Genomic DNA, 10,290 nt, shown 5'->3' on the forward strand with positions numbered 1-10,290 from the left:
CTTCCTTTATTCTTCTATTACAATTGTTTATTCATCTTTGAAACTGTTGTTCAACAGTCATACCCAGCTGCTGGAAGCACTACGGGCAGGGTGTACAATACCTGTTCAGGGCAGTTCTTGGATAATTTCTCCTATTACCTTATTCCCCCTAACCCCAGGCGATGTATATTGTTTGACAGTTATCACTCTTCCTTGGGGTGGTAGACTTACCAATTCCCAGTTGGTGTTTCCCCTCAGCACTGGTTTGATTACTTTAAACTGGAGGTGGAATTCTCCAGTAGAGGTTGGCAGAGTTTGACCTTGTAGGATGTCAGTGCCCACTATGCTCTCTGGCATCGGAGAGATAAAAGCCTTGTATTCCCATGGGGGAAAACACCAAACTTGCAACATCGAAGGAACCTTACTGACCATAACCGTTTGTCCTCCATAACCATCGATGGCACTGAGGGGGCCAGGAAAATTCTGAGGGTTATACAGATTAGAGTACATTTGGCTCCAGTATCAACCAGAGCCCTTTGTTTATTGCTGGGGGACAGTGAATAGTGAGCTCAACATGGGGCCCCAATCATTCCCAATGGCCCTCACCTGGAGGCGACCTTGGCCTGCATCCTATACCCAGGGCATGGGAAGCACTCATCCCATGATGCCTCTGCTGGGGTCTGTGGAGCACTAGGGGTAGGTCTGAACCGTTGTTCAGGCTTTAAGGCATTCCACAGGCCAAAAACACAGTGTTGGGTGGCTGGTCTGTCTTTTCAGGTGGGGGCCCTGCAGCAATGAGGTCAAACCACATTTGCCCCCAGTTACCTTTACCAGACACTTTACAGCCAACTGGGATAGGCTTTTGGCTTCTCAAGCTCCCTCTGTTTTGGGTCTTTCCCACAGTCCATACCTGTTCCCAAGATTTGTCAGTTTCCCCCAGATCAGCAATGGACTGTCCAACATCATAAACGTCTTGTCCTATGGCTAGGCCAGCATGAATATCAGGTCCCATACCAGGTGCTGAGGAGAACTGGAGTATCTTGGCTTTCATTCCTACAGTGAATGTGGCCCAATCAGGGTCTTCAAAGACAGGGTTGTAGATGGCCTGTCTCATTCCTACCTCCCTAAAAATCTGTTCCTCCTCCATAGATTTCCAGGCCTTCATTGGGCCAAGCCTCCCTGCAGGATAAAATAATCCAATCTATAAGGAAGTGAGTCCCTTGAACCTCCTGACTACCACGCAGGTGCTGCTGGTGGGCATCACGTGTGGTGGTGTTGCTCATTTTCTCTGCCTCCTTCCTGGTTAGAGAAATGCCATGGCCCCCAATTCCCATAGCCATACTAGCTATGCCTAGATACGGTCCCTGGCCTTTTGTTGGAACTTGGCCGCCATATCAGTAAGCTCAGTGGATGCATACTCTTTCATCGTGAACATTTCCTGAACTGGGGGCTGCCCTGCTGGCTGAGTTGCTATTGCAGTGTTCATGCTTTCCTCTATATTAGGGGTCAGACAACATGGGGTGCTTCTTCCATTTCACTGTCAATCTCCATAACATCCTCCTCTTCACTCTCATCACTTTCCCAGGGATTCCACCTCTTAGTGTCTCAATCAGGTTTTGTTACAAGTGCTTGGACCTTAATCTGTGGCACCTTGTGCCCTCCTTAGCTTTGCAAAACATCTCACTAAGGTCTCCAACTTATTATCCTGCTTTCCCACCTTGTCTGCCAGCCCTGAAGCTAGCAGAGCAGTGGACAACCATACAACCTTCTCTAACCTCAGCTCTTTTTTTTAACTTTCTAACTCATGCTTCGGCCTCTAGTTGAGCATCAGTGTCCAGCTGACCTGCCCACAGTGGAGGCCAGCCCACTGCACAGCCATTTGTCTCCTTTCTTTTCAGTTCCTCAAAGAGGTGCAGCAAACCAGCCTGGGTTTTCGGGGCATCCTAGTACTCGCTCTGCAGTCCACAAGCATCTAGCATACAGGCCAGCCCTCCCCCACTTAGAGGTCAATGGCCACCCCCTGATTTCTACTATGGATGCCTCTTTCCCAAGACTCATTTCTTCAGTCCCCTGGCTGGCTCACCATTTGTTGGTTTGCAACCTCAGGAGTTCCCATGGTGAAATTTGAAACTGGCCCCTGTACAGGGAAGGTAAAGAAAGACCCAAGAAAGAGGCAGATCACTCCAGATTGGCAGGTGGCAGTTTTGATAAGCAAGAGAATTTACATACAAGGCTTGTCCTGGGCAATCTCAAGATGAGTAGAGCTCAGCACATGCCCACAAGCAGCTTAAGCGTTTATATAGAGGCCTTGATGGGGTTCAGTCATGTATTCAGTCCAGATGGTCTCAACAACACATTACTCTCTCAGGGTTGCATCCCTAAAGCAGCTCCTAGTATGGGTGAGCTGAGCATACATTCCAAGGACAGGGGAGGGGTTAAGCCTCCAATTGCCTGGATCCAGCTCACAGGTTAACCATCAGTCACATCCTCTCGATGACCTCATTAACAATACATATAATTATTTGATATATTATATTTTAATGTTTTAATGTTTATTATTCATGTCATTCCATTTGAATGAGAGACTTAATTTTGTTCACTTATGTATTCTCGTTACTTAGAAATAACTGACTCTCAAAAAATATTTGTTTTTTGAAGAAGGACAGAAAGAAGGAAGTAGGGATGGAGGGTGGATAAAAACTATTTCATTGATATCCAGAGAAAGCAACATATAGTATCCTTAAATCTGGCAATTAGTGGTGCTAACAGATTTTACTGAAGGATTAGATATTTGAATCCAGACTGCTGTCATTTATTTAGGTTTATAAAGTATCATTTAATATTTTCTAGCAAAACTGAGTTTGAAAGATTATTTGAATGAGCAGGAAAGACCATGCAATGGAAGACAAATTAGCAGCATGGGGGGAAGTAAAACAACAGAAAGCAACAGGAGAGGCACATCAGGTAGCCGGAAGTATTTTCAAGGGTCCTGCTACCTTCACCCAACCTCATCATGACAGTGGCAGTATTGAAGGATTTTTTTCAAAGCCTCCCTTAGAGCATAACTATGAACTCCTAACTGGAGAGCCTCTCCAGAAATAGATGGTACCCTAGATTTCTGATTTAAATATTCATAGTGGATACAATTTACCAGGCACAAGTTAAGGCATAAGCCTTAGTTCTGGATACATAAGAGAGCCCTCCCCTATCCCATTTCCACCACAATGATGCTAAGCTCCATGCGAGGAAAATGTGGTAGGTGAGAGCCATCAGTGTTAACAGTAGAAGTTCACAACTCACCTATAAAAGACTGTGAAACATAAGTCACTGTTTGGTGTGTTCTACAACAGTGTAAAGAATCTTTAGCTTGTCTTCAAAATAAGAAATAATTTTTCAAAAGAAAGGCTACAAGCACCACTTTTTGAGTGGCCACATTCAAAATATTGTCCCCTAACCGTTCTAATTAAGCCAAGCCTATGGCTGCAGACCAAGAACAAGATGGAACAAGCCTTTGCAGATGGAACTTCAACTCAGCAGCAGCTCATGCTGAAGTCTGAAGCTCCAGCTTCCTCCCTCTTTCTGAAGAGAACCTTCACTCCTCTTAATGTGCTCAGATATCTGTGCAGGATGCTTTGTTACCATTACTCAATGCACAGTCACACAAGCAGACAAAAAGGACGATGTTGTGAAGTTTAGTCTCAAAGATACTCAGAATTCTTCCAGGTGTACTTTATTTATACTAAAAGTTTTGCTATTTTATCAAACTTAAATCTAAAAGATGCCTAGAATTAATTTTTGTGCATGGTGTAAAGAAGGAGTTAAATCCAATTTTTTCCATATGGATATACAAAAATTTTCCATATGGATAACCACAAGTTCCATGATGCCATCTTCTCTCAAGTCCTACATTGCTTATGGACATTGTAAACTTATTTCACAGTAGACAATATTTTCTCTGTATTCAGCAGTGTAGCCAAACTAATGACATCATGTTTATCTCTAATTTTCTACGGACAGTTAGATAAAGATGAGCTGCAGAAACTCATGATGCTCCCATAGATAAGGGCTATTTGGTAGGAAGCCTATAGTCTGGTTTGATTATTCTATACAGATACTGTTACATCTTAGAACAAGGTCTACAATGGCCTGGTTAACTTCTGCTGGACAGGAGAAATTATCACATGTGTAGAACACAGAATTGCAAGTTTTCACAAGCTATGGCAAGAACCAGTTGGATGTGCTAAGACATGGCTTCCAAAGGGATTTTGACAGAAAGGAAGGTGTAGGTACTTCAGGCAAACAGTAGGTATCAGAGCTGTGTTAGGTTTGTTGACAGAGTAAGGGAAAAGAAAATCCAGAGGCTAACAATCCTGAAAATCTACGTACATATTTGAAATCAAGAATATCTTAGCAGATAACTGGCCTTCAACCAGCTGCAGTTCAGGACCATGACTAGATCCTATGAAATAGTTTGTGGGGTGAGGGGATGTTTAACTTTCACTGCTCTTCAAGTTACCTTCTCTGGGCTCCCCACCTCTACTTCTACCCCCACTTTAACTCAGGCTGAGACAAAGCCTCCTTCTCTGTACTTCCATGATTCTCTATGGATTCCCTGTCGTAACTCAGCACACCTTATAACATTAGCTGTTTGTTTCCCCCTCCCCACAGATCACCACTATAAGCACACATTACACTAGATTATGAGGGCCTTGAGGACATGGCCTATATCGTTTATCTCTGTAACCCAAAGAGCAACACAGTGCTTGGCATGTTAGATACTAGGTCATTATTTTCAGATGGATGGTGTCTTAGTCAGCTAAGGCTCCCATAGCAAAACACCACAGAAGACTGAGTGGCTTAAAGAACAGAACTTAATTTTCTCATGGTTCTGGAGGCTGGACATCCAAGATCAAGGTGTCAGTAGGTTTGTTTTCTTCCCAGGCCTCTCTCCTTGGTTTGAAAATGGTCAACTTTCTCGCTTTGTCCACACACGGTCTGTCCTCTGTAAATGAACATCCCTCGTGTCTCTATGTGTGTCCAAACTTCTCTTCCTAGAAAGACACCAGTCAAGTTGGGTTAGAGCCTACACTAATGGCCTCATTTAAATTAATCATCACTTTAAAGGCTCTATCTAAATACAGTTACATTCTGAGTTACTGGGGGTTAAGGTTTCAACATAAGAATCTTGTGGGGACACAATTCAGCCCATAATAGATGGCATTGTAAGACAATCTACTAGTCCAGAGCCTCAAACACGAGAAAACATGTCAGAACAGAATTCTGTGAACTGAACTTAGTGTAAAAGAGAATCTGGATCTTCAGAAAGTAAACATTTGGAGACTGAAAATCTGGATTCAATTCATGGTTAGCTTATAAACTGCACAAATCACTTGGATAAATCACTTACTCCTTCTGGGTCTTGATTTCCAGAAGTCCAAAATTAGGTAGGTAATACTACTTGCTTTATTTTGCAGGGTTGTTATGAAAAAAAATTTAACGTGTAAAATTCTTTTTAGAGTGTGCTACAAACACTAGGTATTTTTGTTATCATTGATCAGAGGCACAGGATCAAGGGACACCTGGCACAGAACTAGTCCTGGAGACTGAAAGAGCACCAAGCCTGAAAATGAAAGGTACGCAGTTCATTGAGAGTGAAGCTTTCTTGGCAGCAAGTTGGGAAAGAAAAAGAATCCAGCAGCTCTTGGGCCAGGACTTTTTACTCTTTTGGATCAATCAGCACCAAGTGAATAATTGAAAAAAAAATAGGCATTGATAAAATAATAATTCTTTAAGCAAAACTGATGAAGAGCACTGAACCTGACCTAAAAAGCTATAAACTTTCCAGGTTATCAGTTCCCCCTTCACATCACTGAAAAAGGAAATCTTCTAGTGATAGCCACTTCATTCTGCTGTACCACACACACACACAAAAAAATAGTACTTTTTGTTTTGCTATCTTGAAATTTGTCTACCATGGAGATGAAAGAGTAAAACTAGTTTCATCCCCTTTCATCTGAAAACTTTAAAATCTGACAGATAGTGACAAGGGCTCTTAGAAAGATAGATAGGACCAGAAGGGAGTATTGAAATAATGCAGAGCCTTCTACCTTAATTTTACAAAGGGAAAAGCTGGGCATAAGAGACTGGATCAGATTCCTGGCCAGTGAAAAATAGAGCCAGAGTAGAACCTAGCTCTCCTGCCTGAGTCCTTTGTCCTTTTCCCAGCCCCGTGTCTCCTCCATCATTCCCTGGGGACTGGGAAAGCATCCAGCCCTTAACTGCCTCAAATTGGTAAAGCATTTTTAAGTCTCCTGAAATACATACATAGCTATTTTGAACATAATTAATATTTAGTTATCTCTCAATGAAATCTCTAGAAAAATCATTGGCTCTGTGGAATCACTTAATTTACAAAGGATGGTATTTTAGTCCCTAGGAACTTTCATCTAAATTTAGACTTTTCCTGCAGCAATGTTTCTTTAAACTGTAAACCACACACTACAGTTATCCAGTTACATCACTTCATCAAGAAACTGGTTTTTCAAAATATAGATAAATAGCGACCCCCAGGGGTAAAAACTTGTTAGTATCTGCAAACTGAAGAACTGAAATAAAATGAGACTACTCAGGAAAATGTTTTGACTGATAGTAGAATATTAGTTTCAAGTAAACATACCTTTACTAAAATAAAATGAAAGAAACTGGATGATTCTCACCTGCATTTCCATGAAATCTCTCATGAAAATTAGAAAGTTATTGTCTAACTGTGCACAATTAAATACACACTGTTGTTTAATTCTAATTGTAGTGACACATTTTTCACTTTCAGTATATTCTGAAAATCAATTAATTTGAAAATTGATTTAAAAGCTGTAACTATAAACATAAACTAGAGTTGTTCTTTTTTTAAATAGTTGGCCTTAAACTACATTTTCATGTTAGTGCTACTTCAGCAAAATCCAGACAGAACACAATCCAATGTCTAGGCTTACAGATTGACAGTATGTGTTTAGTGACTAAGAGATCAGTGGTGAGTGAAATGATTATTCTTTGCTAAATAAACATTGCCACTGCAGAGAACATAAGCTGAGGCTATAAAGACTCCCCAAATCCTTAAATATTATAATGCACATAATTTACTTCATAATATATCATAACTAAATGTAAAAATTTGGTGTATTTTCATACCCTCATCGATTTTACAAAACAGCTCTCAATGTTTCCACTAATAAACCTATAAAACCTAATTCTTCCTGGAGCACTCACTGAAATAATTTCAGGGTCCTTATTTTCACATTTCTGCATAAAACACATGGTGGACTTGTTCATGACATCAGCCAAGCCACCACAGATTTGACTGCTTGCTCTTAATTTAGTCCAAGCTTCTATTTTCTAATAAGTCACTTTGTATCTTCTCATTATTTCCATCACCAGCAATAACACTTCATTTCATTCTCAGGTTCATTTTCAACAGAATATAAATTCATTAAATTTGTGGGGGGTGTGTGTGTGGGTATGCGTGTGCGCGCACGCATAATTTACAAATATCAAGGATCTTCTGCATTCTACGAAAATTTCTTTGAATTATTGCTAGGCTTTAAAATACACATCAAAAACTGCACATTTACAGATAGATAGTCTCTCTGAAAATCACACCGTACATGCAATCAACAAGTATGAACTCTCATTTAGGGTAACTGAGGTATCAACACACTTTGTAAGGGAACTCTAGGTAATATATACATAAACTGATCTAGAGAAAAGACAAAGCAAGCTATGGCATCAATTGAAGTTGAATGTTTAAAATTTTTGCTGTGACGTCTATAAAACATAGGAAAATGCATTCTGACTTTGATAGTGATTTGTTTACTCTCTTTAGTTCATAAGGACTTTTCAACTGTCCAAGTTATTTTGCTCCATGCAGGAAGGAATAAATCATTTGCATTTAAGGACCTATTTACAAATTAACTGAATTTCATTTTGGAAAATCTGGCAAACAGCTACTTGGAGTTTTTAGTTCTTTGACTTCTGTTTCCAACTAAATGGTTTATGCTTTGAGCTAATAATCATCAGGGTCACTTAGCTTCCCTGGGATGTTAGCATAACAAAAGGATGAATAAAATACATTGATAGTTTATTTAACTCTAATATTATATTCAGAATAAATTATCTTTTTATGTTCTAATTTCTCCTATAGGACCAATATCCAATAAACGAGTCACTGAATCTTAAAACCGGCAAATAGAACCAGAATATACAAATGTGTTACTCTCCCATTTAATCTGAGACTATAACTACTACATACTATTAAAGTGTGTATATTAAATGCTTGTAAAGGTGACATTATATTGACTATAACTTTTTAATTCAGGAGCATTTCTATGCTTAGCAATAACTAAACTCTATATTAATAACCTGGAGGCCCTGAAACATTCATTAATTATCATGTTTATTAGTTTTCTGTTAGCTAGGTAATACAAATAGTAGTGACATGAGTGGCAATGGTGGTAATGGCAGCAACAGCAGCATATATTCATTGAGCACTATGTGCTCATCATTTTTCTAATGTCTTTATATTAATTACCTTGTCTAACACAATCTTATGAGGTAAAGATGAGAAAAATATGCTTATCGAGGTTATAGGCCATGGTCACATAGGTGTTAAGTGGTAGAAATTACAAGATGGTCATAAAGGTATTATGTGGTAAAGGTCATGAGACCAAGTCACATAAATGGTAGAGATTATGTGTCCAATGTCTATAAGAAATAAATGACAGAGGTTAATTATTCAAGGTCAGATGGGTGGTAAGTGGTAGAAATTATGTATTCAAGGTCACATCCGTGGTAAGCAGTAAAGATTAGGTAGTCCAGGTCAGATGGCTGATAAGTGGTAAAGGCTGTATGTCCAAGGTCACATAGGTGGTAAGTGATTAATTGCTCTCCAGTCTCCCTACCCTCACTAGGAAACTGAGGGCTTCGGTCTGGGTGATTGAGAAGGACACTGCTTGTTATCCAAAATTCATTTTTCATTTTCTACATAGTAAGAGAGCTATAGCTGGCATGAGTGCCTACCCAGGACCTTATTTCCTAGTTCCTCTTGTAGCCAGGTGTGGCTTAGTGACTGAGCTCTCACCAATGGAACGTCAGCAGAAGTGACATTTACCCCTTCCCAACCTGGCCTATAAAATCTTGCACTGAGCTCCTGTATTCAAGTTCTCTTCCACAAACTAGAATAAGGAAGTGCCTGAAACCAGCTTCACTCAAGCTGGTAAAGACAATGCCCGAGGGAATCATTAAAAACAAAGTAGAAGGAACTGGTACTCCGAAAGATTGCCCACAGCACAGCTGTAGGCTAACCTAGAATGTTCATCTCAGACTACAGCATGAGGGAAAAAGGAAACTTATTTTCTTTGAGCCACTAAACTACTGTTAGTTCTATTTATTACAGCACACAAGTCTTACTTTAACTAATACAATGAATTTTCAGATGCCTTAAAGTTCTGAAACTCTTAAGTTTTAATCAGAAAAAAAATGAAAAGATAAATGTTATGCTCATAAATTTAAAAACAAACAGAAATTATGGTTCAATAAAACTAGAATGCCTAGCACTAGGCTTCTTTTACTAAGATGATTTATAATGCATATCACTTCTGATATTTACTTCTCTAGATTCTAATCACTTTGTCTTCATATCTTTACATCATGGCATTGCTAAATACAACCTTAACATCCTCTATCATAGTCCCTTAGACTTTTAATCCATACCATAATGTTAAGTCAAAACTGTAATAAAGAGATCATGCTATTTTGCTATGGATAAGAAATGGTGCCAGATCAATTTTCTAGCATTGGGAAAACTTTATGCTCAGAATCCATGACTAAACTGAAAAGATTTTCTTTCTATTATACCAATCACCTGAATTTTAATGAATATAAAAGAGGGCAAAACGCTGTGAGAATAAATCAATTCATTCTTCACCAGTAAGCAGTATTTGGAATAATTTATAGTATGAAAAATATGTTTGATATTTTCTTGTTGAAAATAGTTTTGTGGAAATTATTCTAGGTTTGGCAAGATAAGAGCAAGTTTCCCAGCATGTCCCACATTAGATGATAGTTGCAGTTCCATCATTAAATCCACAAGTGTTTGAAGGATCCATTAAGTGTGCCCATGGATCAGGGTGTCACAAAAATGTGTAAAACATAAAGCTGGAGGACTCACACTTCCTGATTTCAAAACTTATGAAAAACCTACCATAATCAAAAGAGTGTGGTACCGGCATAAAGACAGACATGTAAACCAATGGAAAA

This window comes from Eschrichtius robustus, chromosome 4 (genome assembly GCF_028021215.1).
Source record: "Eschrichtius robustus isolate mEscRob2 chromosome 4, mEscRob2.pri, whole genome shotgun sequence".
NCBI classification, from domain to species: Eukaryota; Metazoa; Chordata; class Mammalia; order Artiodactyla; family Eschrichtiidae; genus Eschrichtius; species Eschrichtius robustus.